A 24168-nucleotide genomic window follows, 5' to 3' on the forward strand; every position below is an offset into this window, starting at 1 on the left:
GACACCCAGCTAATTCTTTTAAAACATTTTGTAGAGATGGGGTGGGGTCTTGCTACTTTGTCCAGGCTGGCCTCAAAGTCCTAAACTCAACCAATGCCCCCAGCTTGCTTGGATTACAGGCATGAGCCACCATGTCTGGACTGTAATTAATATTTTTAAAGAGGGAAAATGAAAGAGAACAAAATAAGAAAAGAAAGGAGAGAGAGTGGGGGGAAGAGCGAATGAAAGTTAAAATTGGAAGTAGACACAGGAGGGCAGGGGGAAGGGACGAAGGGGGTGGGAAGGAAACAGGTGCAGAAACACCTTGTGGTCCTCTCTTCTCCCGCCTGCCAATCTCTCCCCAGTTCCCATCAGCCTGGGGCAGACAAGCAGAAATCCAAGGGCTCTGCAGGTTTCTCTCCCATTACGATTTCAATTCCTGTCCTTGTGCCCGCCTGCTCCCAGCCCCGGCCTCCTGTGGAGTGCTTCATTCCCCTTATCAGAGAGGACCAGAAAGGACCTCAGTGCTGGCCCTGTGCCTGGCCCACTGATTGCCATTTGTTTCTGAAGGAGCATTTGACGGTGGGCTTTCCCTCTCCCAGAACTATTCTAGGAATGTCAATAGCTTCCGCTTGGGATAAAAAGGCTGAATCCATTTTTTTCTCCTAAATAATGATATTGTGATTAGCTGCCATTCTCATGGCAAGTAATGAGAGCAGAGCGAGCATTTGCTGCTTCTGGATTTCCTAAGATAGAGATGTGTGGATGCCATGAGCCTTAATGGGACAGCCACTCCATGCTAGGTCTTGAGTGCACAAACTCCTTCCACCTCTCAACGCTTCTCTTGAGTATTCACGGCTGTGCCCATGCAAGAAAGGAAGAGACTGAGGCCCGGCTAGGAAGTCCTACAGGAACTGGGGCCTTCTGACTCCAAGGCCAGGATTCTTACCTCTGGATTCCACTACCCGCTACTCTTGGAAGGTGAAAATCCCAGAAAATGAATAAGATCTCAGGGTAATGCTCACTGGCACAACCCCATGAGGCATAAGCTACCTTTGCAGTGCCCACCCCTGTCCCACTGAAGGAGATGCAGTGTGCCACTCTTATCTCTAGACTTTACCTTTCCCAGCTGGTCTGGCCGATCTCCCACCACCATTGCCTGCACCTCTGTGCCTGGGGGCTTTTCTACAACTCCAGAAGGCTGTTGTACCCAAGTGGTCGCTAGTCCAGAAGACTGGGAAACTAACACTCTGAGAAGCAGCCCTCAACTGACGGCTGGCAGGAGTTGGTGTACAAATACTCCAGCTCCCTCTCTCCTTGAGTAGGATAATTCTGAGGTGCGTGTGCTACACTGTTTCCTAGAGTTTCTTCCAGGCACTTAAACTCTGGTTGCCCACCCTGGTAACTGGCTCAATCATACACCCTGTGTTGGCTGCCTTCCCTTCCCAATCTCACTTCCCTACCCAGGTTCCCTGCATCTCCCAAATAAACTGCCTTCACTCAAGTCCTCATGTCAGGGTATGCTTCTAGGAAAGACCAAACAATCACCTCCTTCAGAAGCTGAGATCCAGACACACTCTAACAGAAGCTTTGGTCATCAACAGTATGTCTTCTAGAAGGAACTTTCTAAGAGTCAGATCCAATCACATCCTTCTTCAGGACTCCTACACCAAGTTCAAACTCTTTCAAGTGGTATTTGGACATATAGGTTTTGCCTGTTCAGCAGCCATTTTCCCTGACCTAGTTACAACCCTCAACTTGGCATGGGGGTAGGAAATTACTTCTCCAAATTCAGTCCTAACAGGACACAGGATAGTATCATGGTCAAGACTATAGTTAAGAGTGTGTGGATCTGAATCCTGGCTGGGCGACCTAGGGCAAGTTCACTTCAACTTCACTTCACTGAGCCTCTAGTCTTTATATGATGGGCAACAAGGATGGGACCTCCCACATGGGGTCTTGTGTGGATTCAATGAGTTCATACACACAAAAGGTTGAGTATAATAGCTGGCAGTACCTGGCATGTGATTCAGGTGGGTTAATTCCACCCCAGATTCCGTGGAAATGGGATGGATATGACTCAAGCTTAGCCAGAAAAACACAAATACCTCTGGCCACAGCCACTGGCTCGGGAAGGAGTCTGTGGGCCAAGTTAGCCCCATGAGAACCAGCCTTAGGAATTTGCCGGAAAGGCTGGGAATGAAAGAGTCTTTCCTCTTGAGAGGATAAGGGTATTTGTCTAGAACTGCTGACAGCCATGCTGTCAACACGTGGGGAGAATGAAGCCAACTCTCAGGGAAGCAGAGCTGAGAAATGGAGGCGGGGGGCGGGGATGGATCCAGCCATGCTGACAAGATATACTCCTGGCATTTTAGCTGTGCACGTCGATAAATTTCATTTGGTGTTTCAGGTGGTTTGAGCTCAGATTCCATCTCCTGCAAGCAAAGGAATTTAGGATGGAGTCACGCTCTAGATCTGAATTGAATGAGTCAGATGGCCCTTTGACATCCTAAGGCCAGTGACTTCTAGGTTTTATCTTTAGCCAAATAAACATCGTATCAAAATAATCAGTAGCTCTTTGACATCCTAAGGCCAGTGACCTCTAGGTTTTATCTTTAGCCAACCAAAAATTGTATCAAAATAATTAGTAGAAGTCCAGCTTATAAAAGTGCAACTGTACTGGTTGAATTCAAGATAGAGACCCTTGAGCCTCTCAGATCATGCCCCTCAATGTAGTGTGCACGGTTGAGCCAGCTACCAGGGTGGGCAATAGGAGTTTAATTGCATGGGGGAAACTCTATTCACACAAGGAAATATCACTCACACGTAACTGCCTCCCAGAGACACGTCCACAGGAAGATCCAGGGATCACTGGGGTCCCAGGACTGGGACCACTGTCCTGTACCACCCCTGTAACAATCCAGCTGAACAAACAGAAAATCTAAGAGGGAAAGTGACTTGCTCAAAATCACATGTTAGAGTGACAGCTGGAATCCAGATGAGCCCCTGACTCCACTCTCTGCACCTCCCCTGACCGTATTTTTTAAGTTTCCATGACTCACATGCCACGTCAAAAAGGTTTTTTTTTTTTTTAAACATTCATGCCACTCTTTAGGAATTTTGCCAGGACTGCACGTACTCAGATTGTCATTGACTTAATATCTTTCTTTAAATAAATCCCTACTTTTAAACTACAATAAACTTATTTAAAAGGAAACATTCCACCACTGCCACTACAAATAGAAAGCCAGTATTCCTTGCCAAAATAGAAATTGTTAAAATAAATACAACAAAAGTAACAAACAAAGAGCAATGTTATTAAATTCTAGCCAGACTCAGTTTCAGGAAGGAAGCTGAGGCCAGCTCTGTCTTTATTGAAAAAGGAGATTAGCAAGGATTGGAGAGGTGTTAAATTCATGGCAGCACCACAGTGAGACTTTCTTCTTCATGTGAACAGAAGGATTAGGTGTGAATTGAAGAGGAGGTCACTTTCCATGATTGTGAGTCTGTGTCATCTAATGCCAGGTCCAGGTCTCCCCCGGAATCCTCTCCTGGCCCTCTAGTGGTAGAATCTGACACTAGGGAAAATTCTGCCATAGGCCAGGGCTCCTGCAACTTAAATGTGCAAGTGAGTTTCCTGGGGTTTTGTTAAATGCAGATTCTAATTAAACAGATTGGAGACGAAGGGCCGAGGTTCTGCATAATAATAAGTTCCCAGGTGAGGCCAATGCAGCTGATGGTCCATGGATTACACTTTGAGGACAGTCTAGACCAGGGGTCAGCAAACTATGAATTATCAGCCAAGTCTGCAGTCCCACAACCTGTTTTTGTGACTAAAGTCTCTAAAGTCTTCTTAGAGCACTGCCATGCTCACTTGCTTATGTGTTATCTTATGGACTACACAGCAGAGTTGAATAGTTGCAACACAGACCTTATGGCCTGCAAACTCTAAAATATTTACTACCTGGTCTTCTTCCAAGGAAGTTTGCTGACCCCCTGGTCTAGACAGCAGACCCTGAGGCCTTTATAGGTCCCGGACTGCCAAAGCCATAGGGAAAGGGGCCTGGTGACATGTCCAGCTGTCATCTTGGCCACCCACTCCTCAGCAAAGGCAGACACTAAAATCTCTTTTTTTTTTTTTTTTTTTTTTTAATGTAAGTAAAGGTGCCTGTATAGAATGCAGTATCATTCTAAACAAGGGTAGGAAAGGGTAAACATTTTAATGGGTTAAGTATCAGGGCTGTTGGATGAGGAGTTAAATTGCCTTTGAACCCTCTGAGTCAAAGGATTGTAGGCCCTCCCTTAGCACCATGGACGTGGAGCCAGAGCCCTGCTCATGTCACCTTCAGCCTCAGAGCCCCTTCTTGTTGAAAGAGGCAGGTCTGGCTTCTTAGTAATGGAGACTCAGAGCTCTTAAATGGGCTGCTGGCATATCTACCAAAGTTCAACACACACCTCCCCAGGACCTGCAATCCCACTCCTAGGTATTAGAAAGACAATTCTGCCAGTGAGTCTTGGCCTAAAAATGCATGACTTTTTATCATGAAATCAGTAAGTGTGAAAGAAGAACCACTGAACAGAAGTACATTCACATGTGCACCTGAGGGCATGCATAAAAATGTTCTCAGCAGCACTATTTAGAGTACCCTGGAGCAGGAAACAATCCAATGTCCATCAGCTGGAGAATGGATAAATACATTGCAGCATATCCATAGAAGGGAATACTATACAGCCCTGAAAATAACAAACAATCGCTACATCCAATAGCATGGATGAATCTCACAGACATAATGCAGAATGAAAGAAGCCAGGCACATGAGAGTATGATTCTATTTGTGTGAAGTTCAAGAACAGGCAAAACTAACTTATGGTAATGGAAGTCATAATAGTGGCTACCTCTTGGGGTGATATATTGACTGGGAATCTCTGGGAAGGTAAAAGTGTTCTACAGCTTGCTCCAGCAGTAGGTACATAGATGTGTGTACATATAAAATGTCACTGAACTATACACTCAGAATTAGAGCTCTTTCTGCACTTTATTGTATGTTATACCCCAATTTGAAAAAATTTTCACAGGCTGCTGGCCAGCCCAGAAGATAAGGTGCGTTGGCTGCTGTGGGTCCCTCCAGCCCCATGGAGAGACAAGAAGCAAGTTGATGAGATCCAGTGGCTGGTGGCTTTTGTCACCACCAGTTGTGGCACAGTGGGATCAGGGAGGCACCCAAGGGCCTGGCAGCAGGGAAGTTATTCTCCCACCTTCTTCTTAGAAGCACATTCCTCACAGCTTATCTCAAGAGCTGCTTCCAAGGCGATACCATTTTTAAAAGCCACCAAAAGCCCTCTCCTAGGACTGCCTTTGTATAAACCGCCACATTTGGCTGGGCACAGGGCACTCGGTATGCATCACTCTATTGAACCCAGGCAACCAGCCCTAGAAGCAGTGACACAAGCAGGGATGTTGAGGAACGTGCCATAGGCCACACAGCTGTGAGGGCATGCTGTGATTTTTAACTATTTCCCTCCTTCCCTCCCTCCCTCCCTTCCTTCTTCTTTTTTCTTTTCTTTTCTTTCCTTTTCTTTTCCTATTCTTTCTTTCTTTCTTTATATTGGTAGATATGGGCCCTCACTATATTGGCCAGGCTAGTCTCAAACTCCTTGCCTCAAGTGATCCTCCTACCTCAGCCTCCCGAAGTGGTGAGATTACAGGCGTGAACCACTGTGCCCAGCCACCCTGTCTTAATTACTCTAACAGTCATACTTGCATCTGCACCACACGTCAGTGCTCTATAGATAAGACCAAGAAAAAATCCTTACAGAAGTGTGACACTTTATACATATGAAGGCACTTTCTACATAGTAAGAAAATGGTTGGAAGCCCAAGCTAAACTGCTTGGTTTCAAATCTCAGCTCTAGCACTTCCAGGTACGCTTTTGGGCAAGTGATTTAACCTCTCTGTGCCTGTTTCCTCACCTGTAAAATGGGGCTCTTGATAGTACCTATCTCATAGGCTTGTCGGAGGATTGCTGTACAGCCACTTGAATATTCTCTGGCACAGTAGACTCTCAGTAATGTTAGCTATTTGCATGTTAGTCAATACAAGCCAGCATTTACTGAGCCTTCTCCACTACTGCAGCTGACCTCATTCAGATTTCAGGGCCATACCGGGAGTCTCTAGCTCACTCCCATTTCACAGACTGTGTAAAAGAAGTTTGAAGAAATGAGTCCCTTTCCCAAACAGAGGCCCCAAGAGAGTAAGCAGCTCACCAGGGTTTAAACCGGGTCTTACTGGCTGTGTGACCTTGGACAAGTGGTTTCACCCTCTGAGTCTTATTTTTTTTTTTAAAATATATTATATACTTTAAGTTCTAGGGTACATGTGCACAACATGCACGTTTGTTACATATGTATACATGTGCTGTGTTGGTTTGCTGCACCCATTAGCCTGTTGTGGAGTCTTAATCTATAAAATGGGAATAACATCACCCATTTTATGGGGTCTTTTGGAGGAGGATTGCAGTGGTTCATGTGAATGGCTCCAGCACTGAGAGAACTTCCACAAATACTTACATAGTTACTTGTTGTTTTAAAGACATGACTTGCCCATGGGCGCATACCTCCTGGATAACTCTCTGGGATGTGAATCCAGTCTTCCTTCCCCAATGCCCACATTCTTTCCACAGCATGGACTACCTCTTTGTGCCTCCCTTCCAGGCCTGTCTTTCCTCCAGCCCAACCACCTCGCTACCCTCCAGATAAGCCTTGGGTTTCCAGATAGATATGCATCAGCGTCCTCAGTGTGCAGCACACAGGATCCAGTCTGGGTTAGTTGTCAGACACCCACAGGTGACCGGTGACATTACAATCCTTGCCAACTGGGCAGGGTTCTTATTCCCAGGAGGCTGGCACTGCCCAGGGAAGAAAAAATAAGGGTTTTTGAACTCTGAGCCTTGCTCCTTACATCCTGTCCATTGAGAGGCAGACGCGCAGGCCCTCAAAAATTTATACTTGAGTGAGACACAAACGCATGGTTTTCCTTAGTGCCTTCATCTATTCAATAGATATCTATTGCATGTTCCCAGCCGGGGGTGATGGCTCATGCCTATAATCCCAGCACTTTGGGAGGCCGAGGCATCTCCTGAGGTCAGGAGTTCAAGACCAACCTGGCCAACATGGCAAAACCCCATCTCTACTAAAAATACAAAAATTAGCTGGGCATGGTGGTGCGAGCCTGAAATCCCAGCTACTCAGGAGGCTGAGACAGGAGAATTCCTTGAACCCAGGAGGCGGAGGTTGCCATGAGCTGAGATCATGCCACTGCACTCCAGCCTCGGTGACAGATTGAGACTCTGTCTCAAAAAAGAAAAAAAAAAAAGATATTTATTGCACGGGCCAGAGGCATCCCGGTGGCACCCAAGCTGAAACCTGCAGAGTAAGAAAGAGTTTACCAGGAGAAGAGAGAGGATGAGGAAACGGTGTTTCCAGCACAGGGAATAGCATATATGAAGGCCCAGAGGTGGAAGCCTTCTGAGGGGCACTGAAAGTCGCCTCATTTGGCTGGATGCAGGCAATGAGTGTGAAAGGGAATTCAAGAGTCCCAGGGACTCTGCAAGAGGATGTAAGGGTTGCAGTCAACAAGTATTGAGCCCTGTTGTGTGCAGTAGTCCAAGGGGCAACAGTCCCTGCCCCCACCAAAGGGAGAGTGGTAAGAAGCTGAAGGAAGGCAGTAGTAAGGTCTGTGTGGGAGTCTCAGTGGAGAAGAAATCATATGTAGTTAGGAAAAAATCAGTCAAGATTCTTGGAGGTGGTAGCATTTGAGATTGACCTTGAACCTCAACTAGAATCTTGTCAACTGGGGAGGTAGGGCATGGAGATTCCTTGCAATTCACGGCAGAATAATTAATATATGCTGAGCATTTACCACATACCAGGGCGTTAGCTGGCTTTCTCCAAGCAACCTTCTGAGGTCGAGACTACTATCATTCGCACTTTACAGAGAGAAAACAGAGGCCCAGAAAGGGGAGGTCACGTGTCCAAGGTCTGTCTAGCTCAAAGCCAGCATAACACCTGTAGTGCAATGTGCTGTGGAGAAATGTTTATGAAGCCATCTCCTGGGGGGCAGGCTCATCTCCATGGCTGCTCCTGGCCTGTCTTTTCACAGGTTGCCCATTTGGAGGCATCCGCCTGTTGAGTGTTTAAGTATTGATCTCAGCACGGTATGACGGGCAAAAATATTTAAATATTCAGCAGTGAGGCCTCGCTGCCCAAGATCTGGCCCAGCGTGACTCGGGGACAGAATAACAAAATGAACCTACGTCCTACTATCTCCTGCGAGGCGTATTGTGGTTTCTCAAGTGATTACGCACATTAATGCAGGGACTCCTTTTGCTAATGGGGGAATTTCTGGCATGGAGGGGGGTGTGGTTAAGGTGATAACATTTCTTCTGAAAACAAAAAAAACAAAGGCCCACTTCCCTATAGGGGGTATTTTCTTAGGTTGAAGGGGGGCTTCTCAGTGTTACTATAATTTTGGAAAGCCTGAAAGATGGGATTCTTTGTTGTCATGGAGACAGAGTCTGCTATGAGTAGCGGATGGGGTCCTGGAGAGGGGTCCTGGACAACGGGCAGGAGAGTAAAGCAGGTTGGCGACAAGTCTGGGGGCCCTGATCCCAGATTGGGTCTCTTCCCGGAGCATCACTGTGACCTGATGAGAGGCTCTCTGGGGCAGCAGAAAAGCCCCCTGGCAGGATTCATGAGCTTACAGGCCCAGAGCCCTGGCTTTGGAGGAGGCCGGGCCTGAACTGGGATCCAGCGTCTGCTCCTCTCCTACTGTGTGTCTCTGGGTCAGTGATTCGTCCTCTCTGCACCTGTTTCCCCATATGTCAATCATTACCATGCAACGAGTGCTCAAAAATGTAGCTAGTAGGCATGGTTTTCGTGGCTTTGTCAGCAGATAGCCAAGTACCCTCAGGCAAGTCAGTGCCTCTCTCTGGGCCTCAGTTTACCTGCAAAAGCATTCAACTAGCTAATACCTAAGGACCATTTCTAGCCTAATGGCCTGTGAGTCTATGACTCAATGAACTCTCCCAAGTCAAGAAAGAGACAGGACTATGATAATGGCACCCACAATCATCATTTCCACCATCTATTGGGTGCCTACTGTGTGCTGGGAACCCTGCTGGGCACCAGGTCCTCCTCGCCTCACACCTACAGTGCAGCCTCCTGACAATCTTCTCACTTCCGGTCTTCTCCCTTTTAATCCATCCTGCATACCTGGCCAGTTTCAGCTTTCTTAAACCCTGCCTGCTCCTTTGCTCCAGAACACTCAGTGGCTCCCCAGTGCCCCTCAAGGTCAAGACCCAACTCCTTAATGTGGCAAGTGAGCCTTCCATGCTCAAGCCCTTCCCTTTCTCATGGACTCTCTGACAGACTGTGTTGTCTCTTTGTCTAGTCCTCCCCATTCCTCGTACTCAGTAGGTGCTCAATAAATATTTGTCAAGTGAATGAACGCATGGATAAAATGTTTCTCTAAATTAGGCTACTCAAACTTGAGTCCTTTGCAAAGCAGCCACAAGAGTTTTGCAAAAATTGCATGCCATGTCTATTTTTATTTACTTAAATATTTTCCTTTTTTAGATTAAATAAATGTATCTCAAAAGGAAACTTTACATCATGCTATAACTAGAAGGCCAATATTACTTGCCAGAAATAGGTCTCCATTAAAATAAATACAAGGACAAATGAGCAAAGCATTCAATTCTAACTAGATACTGTTGTCTACCAAAGCTGGCGGCCTCTCAGTTAAAATGGGATTAGTCAGTGCTTTGGAGAGGTGTTAAAGACTAAACTAGCACCAACCTGAGACTTACCCATTGACAGAAATCACAAGGATGTAACAAGGGGATGAATAGGGAAGAGCTGTTTCACTCTAAGTTATTCCATTCCACTGAAAATTATCCTACCTACCAGCGTGGTAGGATACCACCTAAGAAGGTAGGCTGAACTGGGATCCAGGCTCTGCTCCTCTCCTACTGTGTGTCTCTGGGCCAGTGATTCGTCCTCTCTGCACCTGTTTCCCCATATGTCAATCATTACCATGCAGCGAGTGCTCAAAAATGTAGCTAGTAGGCATGGTTTTCATGGCTTTGTCAGCAGATAGCCAAGTACCCTCAGGCAAGTCAGTGCCTCTCTCTGGGCCTCTGTTTACCTGCAAAAGCATTCAACTAGCTAATATCTAAGGACCATTTCTAGCCCAATGGCCTGTGAGTCTATGACTCAATGAACTCTCCTAAGTCCAGGCCCCCTGTCCAGGACCCCATCTGCTGCTCATAGCAGACTCTGTCTCCATGACAACAAAGAATCCCATCTTCCAGGTTTTCCAAAATTATAGTAACACTGAGAAGCCCCCCTTCAACCTAAGAAGGTAGTGGCAGCCTACACTTTGGAAACCCTGTTCTGCAGAGCCCACAGCTCCAGCTCAGGAGGTATGCATATGAGTTCTCTGAAAGATTTTAACTCAGGTTTTTTGAAAGAGCATTGGAGGTCCTGCATGCAACTACCTCACCTTCACAATATAGTGTCCCTATCTGAACTCTCACTGCACCAGAGACAGCTCTCAGAGCTCGACTGTGATAAGAGTTCGTTGGACACCATCTTCCTGGTGGAATAATGAGCTTCCCATCCCTGCAGAGATGCAGACATATGCTGGACAGTCATGGGTGTAGGGCAGGGGCAGAGAATGTCAGCGGGGGCAGGGAATGTCGTGGAGATAATTCAAGCGTCAGATGGTCAACCTATGAAATTGATCTGATAGCTAGAGTTTGCTTTCATAGGTAAGTAAAACAAATCTAGAGGGACAAAAAGAGAGGGGAATTCATTCTGGTCAGCAACGTAGAAAAAACAGAGAGACAATTGTGAATGGGGTTACCCAGAAAACATGAAGGACAAAAGGGGGATGGGAATGGCTATTATTATTCTTTTTTATAATGCTTCATAATTTTCAATCCAACACTGGATTCATGAATGCTATTTTGGTTTTAAGCAACATAAACTGAATTCAAACTTGTGTAGTATAGGAAAAACGACTTAATGATATAAATAGCTGACACTGCCTTCAGGTATGGCTGGATCCAGGGACTTGATATACATCAGGACTCACTCTGCTCTCTGTCTCTCAGTTCTGCTTTCCTCTATGTTGGCTTCATTTTAGGTAGGGTCTGCTCAAGTTCTACAAAGATGGCTGCCAACAGCTCTATGCCTAGGAGCTTTGGTGGAGATTGAGTTTCTGTTTGACAATAGTTTTTGCAAAGTCCCAGGCAGAGTTCTCATTGGCCCAGCATATGTCACAAGTCCCCTCAATGAGGTCAGAGTGCCCTGGTTGTCTGATTGTCAGAGTGCACTCTGATTGTCTGTGCCCTGGGTCACAAGTCTGTCTCCAGGAGGAGGGAACCCCACCCAACCATATGAATATGAGTGAAGGAGGGGAAGTTTCCCAAATGAAAATTGAGGTTCTGTCACCTAAAGAAGTTGAAATGAATGTCAGGCAAGCAAAAGTAGCCTTCATTTTTGCTAGCCTTGTATCTCCACTCAAGGCTATGCTCCACATCTCCATCCAGACAGCTCCTATTCATCCTCCTATTCATCCTCAGTTCAAATGGCACTTCCTTGAAGAAACTTTCCCAAACCATCCCACACTGGACTGGAATCCCCTGCATGTGTGCTCTTGGCAGAGCTTGTCATTCTGGGCTTGTGTGGTTATTTGATGAAAGCCTGTCTCCCATACTGGACTGGCATCACCTTGAAAGCTGTGGCCTGTCTCGCCCATCCCTCTGTCCTTGGAGCCTAGGACAGTGCCTGGCACACAGGAGGAGCTCAGTAAATACTTATTTGAAGTACCAATGGAGGTCCACAGCAAATATGACCTGGTGATCAGTGGTGGGAGGCGAATGGGTCAAGAAAGACATCAAGATTCCCTGCTCATGAGTGAGAGTGTGGGGAGACAGAAGTCAAGGTGACCTTGGTGAGCACTGCCTTGGGGGACTCAAGGATGGATGAAAGCGGGAGGAGGCGAGGTTACATGGGGTAGAGGACTGGAGATCCATCAGCAAAAGCCATCCCTGGGGACACGGAGAGGAGGGGAAGAGTAGGTCAGGGCTGAAGAGAAGGAATCTTTTCTCTGAGTTCCTGGGGAGCCCAGAGGGAAGGGTTGATGTGGCCCCATTCCCAGGAGCCTTTATAAAAGAGAGTGGGGAGGTCAGGGCTTTGCAAGGACAAGGGAAGGAGTCCCTACGTGCTGGATTGGGATTGGTTGGAAAAGGGATTTCTCTGGGAGAATCCCTCAAACCTCAAGAACTGGGAGGAGAAGGGTGTCTGGGGCTTCTGCCACCATCCCTGTTTCCCTTTTGAGTAATCTGTTTCCGCATCTGTCCATCCACACACAGAGTTACTTGTGTCTCCATGACCAACCGCTGGCAGTGGACAGGGTGTCCTTCCCACCCCCCCTCTTACACACACTCACTCCCACCTGGTACCCAGAGCCTGGTCACCCCAGGCCAGGCCTGTGTTTCCAGGTGTAACAGGCAGGAGACGCTGCCCTAGGACGAGAGCAGGGAGGGGGCAGGGGCCCACCCCCACCCACAGCGACCCACAGAGGGCGAAAAGAGGACGACGGCAGAGAGAAACAGAAAGGACAGGCCAACAGAAGCAGTCCTGCAAGGCTGGAAAGAGAAAAGCCAGGAGGGGAGTGCTTGCTGTGAAGGACAGGGAGACAGAGACCAACGCGGACAAGCAGACAAGCTGATGATCCAGGACGAGGCCGGGAAGAGCCATCCAAGGAAGGAGAAGGAAGGAGAGAGACTGGAGCGGGACGGCGGGGCACGCGAGGGAAGGAGGGGGTGGGGAGAGGGAGGGAGGAAGAGAGAGGGGAGAAGGAGGGAGAAGAGAGCGGGAGAATGCGAGAGAAAAGAAGGGAGAGGGGAGGCGTAGAAGGGAAGAGGAGGTGAAGTGAAAAGGAGAGAGGCTGCTGGCGGTGAAGCTGCAAGAGGCAGCTGCGGAGGGAGCGCGCGGCGCGGGCCGGGAGACCGCTGGGCGGGGGCGGGCGGTGCGGGCAGGGCCCTCCCCGAGCTGGGCGGGCTCCGGGAGCCGCGGGCCCCGCCCTCCCCCTCCATCCCTCCGGTCTCGCTCCCCCCTCCTCTCCCTTCCCCGCGTCCCTCCGCCCGCCCTCGGAAGACCGAGACAGCGGAGAGGTTGCGGGTGAGCTGCGCTGTGCCCAGGAGCGGAAGAGTCGGGAGCGCAGCGCAGCCCGAGCCCGAGCGGCCCCGCGTCCCGAGCGCACCGGAGCGGCCGAGCCGCCCCGCGCAGCGCCCGTCCCGGGCAGTGCAGCCCCGGCCGCAGGTAGGAACGGGCGGCTGGCGTCGGGGCGCGGGGCGCTGAGCCTAGGATAACGGCGCAGGACCGGCTAGAGTCCCGAGCCGCCGCCGCGAGCCGGGTCGGGTGGGGGGCGGACACCTCGAGATTCAAGCCCCCGCGCGGCACCGTCCCTGGAGCCACATGAAGGAGCAGGGGAGCCGCTCGGACCCCGACGTGCGCCCGGGCCATCCATCCCCTGAGACACGCGGGAGGCAGGAGAGCTCCAACAGAGGCGAGAATTGCATGCCCCTTCCCTCCTGCGGTGCCCCTCTGGCCCCGCAAGTTGGCGCTGGATTCTGCTGGAGCCGTCGAAGCTCCCTATTCATTCCCCAGGGGATGGAGGGGACGCGGAGTGAATGACACGAACAGCGTTAGGGGACCGTGCGCCACTTTCCCAATCCTGGGGTCAGCTGAGCCGAGTTAGAGCTATGCCCCTCATTTGTTATCTGCGGCTACGGCGGGATCGGGTGCGACTTGAGGATGGGACATCTCTGGGACAGCCCAAGCTCTCAGAAACGTTGGCTTAAAAGCACACCTGGGCTTGGGCTGAGTGCACTGGAGCTAAGCCTAGTGCACCGGAGCTCGCGTCGCGCCACCCCAGCCCCGACTTTCTCCAAGAGATATGGGGTGCGGGAGGTCCCTTAGAGGGCTGGAGGACTGTGCCTCCTTGCTGCTTCGGGAACCGCGCTCCCCTTCTTGCTTTTGCTCTCTGCGTTTACTCCCGAGGCGACACTGCTCACCACGGTAGCCTCGGGCAGGGCAGTGTCCGTTGGGTCCTGAGCACACGTCCCCACGGGTGGCACCCACAGATGTCCTGTTCTAGGCTTGGCTCGGTCTTCAGACAAGAAACTCAGACCGGGCAGTCCCCTATTGAGGCTCTGAACTAATATCCTCCCAAAATAGACATGAACCTCAAGGAGAAAATTGGAATTTTTAAAAGCCAAATGATAACACCACGTTCCTCCCCAATGTGGGGCTGGAGGCTCATTCCCTTTCCCAGGAAGCTCAGCCTTATCCCCATGAAGAGCTGGCGGGGGGTGGGGGAGAGGGAATAAAATGGCTCCTGAGCTTTTGTGACACCCCAAACATCAGAGACTGTGTCAGACTGAGTGGCATTGGGGGTCTACCTTTGTTTTTCTGTGGCACACAAGGTGGGTGTTTGGCAAGGGAGTAGGGGATGTTGGGTGCTGGATAGTGCCTAGATTCTGTGTCTTTGGGAACTTTGGGGGAAGTGTCCTCTCCTAAGGGAGCCTAAAAAGGCTACTACCCCTGTCCCCCAAATTCCAAAACAAAAGAGGTCAGTGAAAGCTACTCGCATCTTGCATGTTATCTCTTTATCTTTGGAGCGCATTAGGAGGGACTGACCCAGCTCCAGATCAGGGTCTGGTTGGAGCAGGCACAGACCCTCTCCAAGGCAGAGAAGGGGAAAAAGAACTTGCCCTTAGAAGTGGGAGTCCCTGCGGGAGTGGGACGGACCTTTTCCCAGAGCAGCCCTGGCAAAATGGCTGAGCCTCCCTCGGGCCTCAGAAATAAATCGTCAGGCAGGCAGCAAACAAAGAAAGAGCTCTGTCTCCAGCCAAGCGCTGGCTCAGTGGCCAGTCCTTGGAGGACAAACAGTGAGTCCCAGGCAGAGAGACACAGCCCGGCCTGTCTGGCAGAGCATCTGGAAAGTGGGGTTCCCCTAGGAACACACAGGAGAGAGGCAGCCACTCTGGAAGTAAAATCAGGGACCCTCTGTACTGATGTGGGACACTTTATTTCAGGTCTGGAGGCTTGAAGAGAAGTGAGTCTCCAGGAACTTAGATGGGGCTGGGAAGGATGTCTAGAGACCAAGGAGTAGTAGCTTAGAGGGTAAAAATGAGGCAAAATCAAGTCCATCAAAGCCGAAAGATGCACAGTGGCCACGTCTCTCCTGCCTGCCATGGATTTTACATGCCTGGTGACCCCAGAGCAGCAAAGACTATGAATTTTTTTACACATGGCCCAGCACACAGCAGGACCTCAATAAATCTCTTAAAATAAAGCCTGCATGTATGGAAGGTGATGCTATCACTGGCATGGACCTACCTGCAATCTCTACCTGTCTTGCTGAGCCAGGAAGGCTATAAAATGTGGCCCCCTGGCCCATAGCCGGGAATGAATGAGCCTCAGATGAGGGTTTGCTTTGAGCTGAGGCATTGCCATTTCTGGCCGGGTGACCTTGGGTACATTCTTGTTCCTGTTGGAAGGAAGGAATGGAGTGCCCAGAGCTTCCAATGTGCCAGGGGTTATTCTTACAAGAACTGTGTAAAGCAGGCACTATTCTAATCCCCACTTCAGAGGCGATGAAACTGGATGCAGAGAGGGGAAGTGACTTGCCCAAGGTCACATAGCCAGGAGGAGGAAGGGCAGGGATCTTAACCCTACTGTTCTAATTTGCAGGCCAACTTTGTCCTCTCGTGGGTCTCTGGGCCTCGGTTTTTCCATCTGTAAAGTGAAGTGATGGGGTGGTAGTTCCTGTGGGCTTGCCATTGGAGCAGTGGCTGGTCCTCTGCCTTGGTGGCATATGACATGCTGAGAGCACCATGAAATAAAACACCAATATCAGGCCACTTCTTGCCATCACACAAAGATGCCGTTCCTTGGCTTGGCTGTGAGCTCAGCAGCTGAGATTGAGTTCCATGCCACCTGGAATTTGGAGATGTTTTTTCCACCCTCTTGCTTGTCAGTGGTTCACAGGCAGGGTGTTGTTAATGACAGTTGATTCAGCCTTGCCACCACCTTTAGCCGCCTGCATCCTGAAGTTCATCTCCTTTGTCCTTAGGAGCCCATCCCTGTTGCCTAGTCCAAAATGCACCCACCTTCCGCTTGACCACCAGCTCCGCCCCAGCAGCACCTCTCCTCTGCCACAGCCCCAGTGCCAAACCCACTTAGAGCCACTTCATCGCCTCTCTGCCCAAATGGAAACTAAAATGCGAGCGTCAGCAGGCCTGTCTCTGCCTGTGTCGGAACTACCCCTTCAATTCAACCGCGCAGTGTCGCCTGAGCTTCTCTGTGTCTGGAGAATGCTGGGCAGGGTATAGCACCGCTGGATGACAGCAACCTCAAGTTGACCTCAGTTGCCAAGAGCATTGGGCACTGCCCCCACAAGGTGAAAAGATCATCATGTGTCCACTGCTCTGTGGCTTGACATGCCTCGATGCTGGCTTCTCAAACAGGCCCTGCTCAGGTGGCTCTTTTTGCCAACTTTACCCCGTTTTCTGAAGGGCGCTAGGAGATGGAGGGGAAGAGGTTGGTGCTTGCAAAAGAAAAAGTTGGGAGGCCAGATGTGCACCCCAAAATAGGACTTCCCAGGAAATGGGTCTCAGTAAGCGTATGAACATCCAGCATCTTCATCTACTCCATGCTCACCCAAGACCTCTGGGGTCAGGGGAAGGGGCTATGGAGTCAGTGGGAAGTGGGCCAGTAGCAGAGAGGAGAGTTGCCTGGCATAGGCAGTAGGTGTGAATGCAAGCTGTGATATTTCAGCGGAGACCTGGAATTCAGTCATAAACAGAAAAGGAAGAAAACACTAAATATTGTTCCAATGCAATTGTATCAAAAACAGTAATAACTGTCAGTTACTGCATGTTGGCAATATGCCAGGGACTGTGCTGTGTGCCTTACTTATATCATTGCAGTTAATTTTCACAAAGCCCTGTGAGATGCATAGCATAATGATCCCTATAAGGGTGAGGAAACTGAGGAGGAGAGGGACTAAGGCACTTGCTGCAGGATCACTGGGCTAGTAAATAGCCTTAAAGCCCAAACCCAGTCACAGCATGCTTAAATCCCTGCCACTGAAAAGCCCCTGACACTGCTTACTTGGCAATGACCATGAGCACCCCCCACCGCCTCCACCCCAGTTAAGGAGCTGCACAGTTTACAAAGCACTTCTTCATCCATTCCATCTGTGGAGCTTTGCCACAGCTCTGGGAGGCTGGGTGGCATAACTTTTGCGTGATAACTGGGGAAGCTGACTTGCAGAGAGATGAATTTATGCCCAAGGTCCCTCAGATGCTAGGTTGCAGAACTGGGGTTCAAATTGAGATGTCCAGCCTGTTACAACATATTTGGGACCTAGATTTTAAATTCATTTGCAGCTAGTGCTGATGTCGTGCACTCAGCCACCTTTCCCTAATTCTCGGGTGTCTCCCAATTTTTGTCCCCACCATCTTACTGCTTAGGAAGCTATTGAGAGTGCCCTGACAAAGCCATCAGCTGCGTTTACCGTGATCTGACGTGACACAAAAGTGGCATCCGATTCCATGCAAGCTGCCTGCAGCGAATGGCCTTCTATTTTTACATTTCTCACAAATTGGAAATTACAAGGAGGCCAGGTCTTGCAGAGAGATTGGCTGTGGTGCTCTGAAAGCAGGGGATGTACAACTAGGTGGAACGGGCCACTTTAGGATGCCAGGGGCCCTGTTGGCTGTGAAAGGAGTCCCCTGGCTACTGGGACTGGATGGGATCCTGGCACACAGGCCAGGCTTGGGGATGCAGGAGTTAGTGACTGCCTTGGACAGTGACCTGCAGCTCTGCCCACCTGTCGGTGGCCTGGTGTCTGCAAGATCTGTGTCTCACGCCAGCTCCTGAGATAACTGAGCCCTGGCCAGAGGGACATTCAAGGTCAAAGATGCCCTGAAACATAGATAGCAGGTTGCTTTCATGAATGTGTTGTTTGATAAGGAGGTTCTGTGCAGGGAGAGGGCAGCAGCCACAGGGAGGTGAGCAAAGACATTTGGTATCAGTGTTGCGGTTTGCTGCAACTTAGCACTGATCACGATACTCCCGGTCATCAGAACCGCACGTTATACTTTGCTAAAAATGCCCTTGCAGCTGCTCTTTCTTTTGATCATATATAAAGTATTCTAGGGGAAGAAAATATGGTCCTTGAGATCCTGGAGAAGAATCCTTTCTCTAATAAAGAGTGACTTTTATTTTAAGCTAGTTTTCTCATTAAGCCCAAATCAGAATGACCTTGACCCAAATGAGGCTCCTTTGCACACATGTGCTTACATGCACATGTTAACACTTACGTAGAATTTCAGTTTTCAAAGTGTTTTCTCAGTTGAAGCTTGTGACAGCCCTGGGAGTTTCAACTGAAGGTAATTTTATTGTTGTTATTAGTACCATTATTATCCTCATCCAAAAGATGAAACTGAGGCTCAGTGAGCCCTGACTCCTCATCTCTGTCCCCTAGTTTCCCAGCTGATGGAAATCACCTTTACTAGGCTGAAATCCAGGTTCACCAGGTAGCCCCTTGAGAAGTAGTCCAGATGAGGCCAGTTCTGGTAGGAGGTAGAGCACAGAGTACTCAAAGATCGAGACTTACAGGAGAGCTTGGGAAGGTACGGCTGTGAGGTTTGGGAGAAAAGGGCCACGGCATCTTGTCCTAACCTTACCTGAGCTCTGGCCAGAGATTAACATCTCCTTGGTTATGCCCAGAGTTTGGATCCAAAGAGTGATCATTTGGCTGGGGGCTTCCAGCAGTAGCCAGACCTGGAGGGAGAGGAAGGGATGGTTGCTCTCAGACACCTACCTGCACACAAGAATGCTTTTCTCAGTGAATTGGGGGAGAAATGAACACCAGGGGCCCCCATGAGATTTCATAGAAGGATCTAAAGGTCTTTGTAGCCAGGAAGGTTGTGGGGAGTGTTTGTATGTGAGCTTCAGCTCAGACCCACTGGAGGAGCAGGCTATGTGCTTCTGAGCCATGCCCAGGCAAGAGGGCAGGGATGGGGTGGGGATATGGGATGGAAACCACTTTACCCTGGCCATGACCCACTCCCCTCTGCCTTTGGACTGTCGCCATGCTGGAGACTGAGAAATATCACGAGTTCTAGGAGCTTCCCTGTGAGGTGCCAGGGGAGGCAAGAGACCTGAGGGTTTGACAGTTCCCTGGCTGGATGGTGGGGAGAGAACTTGTCCAGTTTGACCCTGACAATGAGTTCAGAGGGCCTGCTGGGCACTGGTCCCTGAGCCAAGGCTGATGCTGGATGATAGGTGCTACTCTCCCCTTCTGCCAGAGGGGACCCTGAGCCCAAGGGTGGTGGAGTCACTCGCCACGGGGTGCACAGACCAAGATTGGGCCCAGGTCTTGGTGATGCCAACCTCACGCTGCTTCTGAAAAGCACCTGAGACAAGATAACTGTGGGGGAGCCAGGAGCTTTTTCTCTGTATTCGCCATTTCTGGCTGTGCCATGCAAGGGCTGAGAAAAAGTGAAAGCAATGCAAAATAGAAGTGGCCAAAAGCAAAACCCACCAGCTTCCTGGGCACTGTCTGAGCTGCCAGCCTGCAATCCAGGCTTCACTGCCACCTGAGCTGACTAAGCCCCTTCCTGCCCAAGTCAGATGTTTCCAGAGCTTAAGATCAAGGACCCACCTATGATTTAAAAAAAAAATAAAAAGTAGGCCTGGGGAAAGGGAAGAAGTCATCTTACTGAAGAGTATTTTTTTAAAGGTGGAATTTAAATGCACTCATGGATTACATATGCATTTTTAGCAGGTTGGTTCAGCATAATGACACAGAATGATCTGATATGTACATCTGTCAGTCTTGGGCTCTGCCTGTGACCTAGGCACTGAGCCAGTATTTCACAAGCATTGTCCCAGGATCCTCAATAAGGAAACTGAGGCTCAGGGAGCTCAAGAAGTTGCCCAAGGTCATATCACTGACACGGGGCAGAGTTGGGAATCAGATCCAAGGCTGCAGGGCTCCGAGGCTTGGGCTTGCAGACCTGAGAAAAAAGTGGGAGAGGTGCCTCCTGCTGGGCCTCAAGCCTGTGGGGGACCATGGGCAGGTTCTTTCCCCTCTCTTGGCTTTGCATGCTCAGTTCATACAGCCAAGGGGTTTGGACCATTGGATAGGACGATCGGCTGCTCCCTGCGCCAGGCGCCAGTTCTCCAGGCAAGGGGAGGGAAGTTGCACGCCCCACTTCCTCCTCTCCTCCTCCATTTCCCCCATAATAGCCTCCCCGAGACTAATGACTGAGGAAGATAAGAGCCCTTTCTCCAAATGGCAGTGAATGCCACTAATGACAGAGCAGATGCAGCACTGTTAATTATTCCACGGGTATTAAATGAAAACGCCAGCCCTGGAGGAGTTAAATAGCGCCACTGATCTGGCAACGGCTGTACTTAAAAGTGGTGCCATCAGCCTGGGCCAGAGCAGAACAGCCTCCTCCCCAAACTTGGAGCTAGACAGGAATCACAAAGGAAGGGTCCCCTCATTGGTCATAGACCCCCTTCAGCTCAGGGTCCGAAGCAGCTCCTTGGAGACATGGATCAGTGGCTGCTTTGGGAGATTTTCTTAAAGGCCCCTGGGGGACCTAGACTAGTTACCCTCAGGAGCAGATGTGGACAAACAATTGGACCGAATAAAACTCTGAGCACCTACTGTGTGCCAGGTCCTATTTTGGATTGTAGAAAGAAACCGGGTGCTGTTGCTGCCCTTTGAAGATCTGCTTGCAGTGAAAACCGTAGATCCCTTAAGAGCAGGAATGCTCTGTCTTTTGGAGTCTGTGGTCCCGTAGTCAAGAACACAGAGTGGGTACCTCTTTATTACTTTGATTATCTGCTGGTTCCTTGAATGAGGACCAGAGGCCACACAGATTGCGGCCAGAGCAAGATCGGTGGGCAGGGGACTGGGCCAGGAGTCAGGCTGTCTTCTCCAGGTACAAGCAATGTGACCTTCCTGCACAGCTTAGCCCCAGGTTCTGAAATGAGGCATGACGTGGATGAAGAGCTGGGTTTTCCGCTTGCTGAGGCACCACAGGCAACTCCTTTGCAGTCTCTGAGCCTCAGTTTGCACATCTGCAAAATGGGGAAGATAAGGGCTATGATGGCTGCAGGCAAAACCACCATCTCCTAACCAACCCTGGCCCTGAATCTGGAGGATCACAGACACCTCATAAACATTTGAAGAGTGACATTCTGGAGGCAATTCAGCAGAGAGAGGGTAGTCACCAAAGGCGGCATCCGGTTCTTCCTGTGGGTCTCACTCAAACCTCACTCCAACCCCCAACTCATTTCCAGCAGCTCACGTCACTTGTTCCCAGCTTCCTGAACCTGGAAAGCCATTTCTCAGGTCTTTCTAGGCTAGAGAACATTACAAAATCCACCCATTTCAGACACACCTGTGTTATAGATGGGTAAACTGAGGCCTAGAGAGGAAGAGTCCTCGGTCTTGCAGATGCTAGGACCCGGAGCTTCTAACCCCTAACGCAGTGCTCTTTCCCTTCCACCAAGCCAGCCCAGCTCCTCCGTTAAGAAATTATTAAATAGAGTTGGTGGAAGGACTCTGGTTGCCGTGACAACGGAGCCTGTGTCCTCGGGAGATAATGGCGTTGCACAAGGCAGAGTGATGTGTATTGAATGCTGATTCGGGAGCTGCTAGAGTGAGAGTGAGCACAAGAGGAGAGTGGAGGGGACCGTGTCTAGAACTCAAGCTTCCCCAAGAAGGAGGTGCGGGACTGGTCGGGGTGGGGCAACTTGCCTCCTCTACTTCCATCCTTCCTACAGCCTTGTCAGAATGGGATACTTCCCTGCACTTCGTGGAGGTGCAGAGTCAGGTGAGGAGAGGTGAAGTGACTCACCCCAGGTCACAACCAGGAAAGAGCTAGAGCTAGGATTACACCTCCAACCAACACGAGGGCCTAGGCTATAGGGAGAGTCTGGAAGGAGGCTGCCCTGCAGGGCCAGGGGATGGTTGACAGAGACCTTTCTAAAGTCTTAAGTGCTTGTGGAGGTCCTGATGGGCCAGGAATGACAATTCCAGCCCAAGAGGAGGAGAAAACAGAACATCAGGGTAGCTAAAAGCATCAGCTTTGGAGCCAAAGTCACATCTCTCCCTGCCACTTCCTAAACTGTGTAATCCTGGGTGAGTCACTTTCTCTCTGGACCTCAGTGCCCTCATCTGCAAAATGGGGATAATACCAGCACCTACCTCGTAGGATTGTGGTGAGACTGCATATCATGAGGCAGATAAAGCATCAAGCCCCAATCCTGGCCATAGCTCAATCACCAGCAGCTGTTGTTATAAGCCAAAGGGGAGAGGTTAGGAAAAGGGTCCGCTCCCAACCATGTATCGGCTTGTAATTTGTGGTGTTGGAAGAGTGAAACTGACTAATACAGTACAAGCATGATACATAACAGGGTTCTTCATTCCAGGCTAGTAAATATCACTAGAACAAATGAACAGCTCCATCATCAAAAATATACATAAATATTTTGCATTTGAAGAGTGTGAATGGTGTACCTCACTGCAAACGTACTGTCCTTAAAAACCTCTATGCACACCTCACTGGGGGAATTTGTGTTTGCTCTATGCCAGCTATCTAAATGACCCCATGCTGCAAACGCTTTTGGAAAATAAACACTCTCACCCACACACCTAGTTTCTCTTCTAGAAGCACAGCTGGTGCAGTAGACTTACCTCCCTAATCAGGGATTGGAGAACATGGGGTTAATACCCTGTGAAACCCCAAAGTGCATCATTTGCATGCTGGCAAAGATGCAGGCTGGCAGACAACCCCATTCCATTTTGGAAGCGGAAAGAGGGTGCTGGACTCAGGCATTTGGCTGTTTCAAAAGCGCTGGTGAGAGCTGGGATCCTGATGATTTAGATGCAAGCAACCATTTTGTTTGTTTCCGCAAACCTGTTTGAGCAAATCCACCCCCAGAGATAGCAACCTGTTTCTGGGTCCTCTGAGAGACAAGGTCATTTGTTTGCTGCTGTTTCTGGGACTGGATGCCAAGCTATGAGGCAATGAGCTGAAGACCTTGGATCTTGACACCCCTATTCCAGGCAGGCAGGAGAGGGGTCAGGGAGACTGATTCAGTGGACAAATAAAGACAGTTGACATTTAACCAGGATTTTAACGGGTGTGCCAGATTGCAGGATACATACACATACCACTTTGGGAATCACGTTTAATAAACAATTTGCTCTAAGAATTTGATTTGATCAGCATCTCCCACTGACTCCCACCATTCCTTTATATTGATTGCGTATAGGTTAAGATAACACTGGACCAGGCGCAGTGGCTCACGCTTGTAATCCTAGCACTTTGGGAGGCGGAGGCAGGTGGATCATGAGGTCAGGAGATCGAGACCATCCTGGCTAACATGGTGAAACCCCGTCTCTACTAAAAATACAAAAAACTTAGCCAGGCATGGTGGCGGGCACCTGTAGTCTCAGCTACTCAGGAGGCTGAGGCAGGAGAATGGCGTGAACCCGGGAGGTGGAGCTTGCAGTGAGCCGAGACTGCACCACTGCACTCCAGTCTGGGCGACAGAGCGAGACTCTGTCTCAAAAAAAAAAAAAAAAAGATAATACTGGCCTTCCTTCCACCCAGAACTTTTTTCCATCACTAACTAAAAATATAAATGAAAGCCCTGATCAGGTGGTTTATTATAATATCTGCCAGATATCAAGCATTTACTATGTCCCAGATGCTGTACTAACTACATATTTTCCCATTTAATCCTCATAGCAGCCCTAGAAGTAAGTGTTATCACTTCTGTTTTAGACAGAGAGGGTAGGTGACTAACCTACAGTCACACAGCATTGAACCGGAGCTGAAACTCAAAACGAGGTGTCCTTGCCCCTAGGGAAGGACAAATTTTCTTTAAGTCCCGCGAACAATGAGCATACTTATGAAGAGCTCCTGCTTGGGATATCATAGACTGATCAGAAGTTTGTCAGGAGCCATGATAGGGGCAGGCAGCAGAGGGCATTGCTTATTGTTCATGGGACTTAAAGAA

At 49.5% G+C, this 24168-nt stretch overlaps 1 protein-coding gene across 1 annotated transcript in view; it reads left to right on the forward strand.

Moving 5' to 3' along the window:
- SLC6A1 (solute carrier family 6 member 1) overlaps positions 1–24168 on the forward strand; it is an 85067-nt gene that overhangs the window by 26538 nt on the left and 34361 nt on the right. The window contains exon 2 of the mRNA XM_050781471.1: positions 13210–13368. The gene's annotated coding sequence lies outside the window, so the exon portion shown is untranslated. The remainder of the gene's footprint in view (positions 1–13209; positions 13369–24168) is intronic.

This window comes from Macaca thibetana, chromosome 2 (assembly GCF_024542745.1).
Source record: "Macaca thibetana thibetana isolate TM-01 chromosome 2, ASM2454274v1, whole genome shotgun sequence".
NCBI lineage: Eukaryota > Metazoa > Chordata > Mammalia > Primates > Cercopithecidae > Macaca > Macaca thibetana.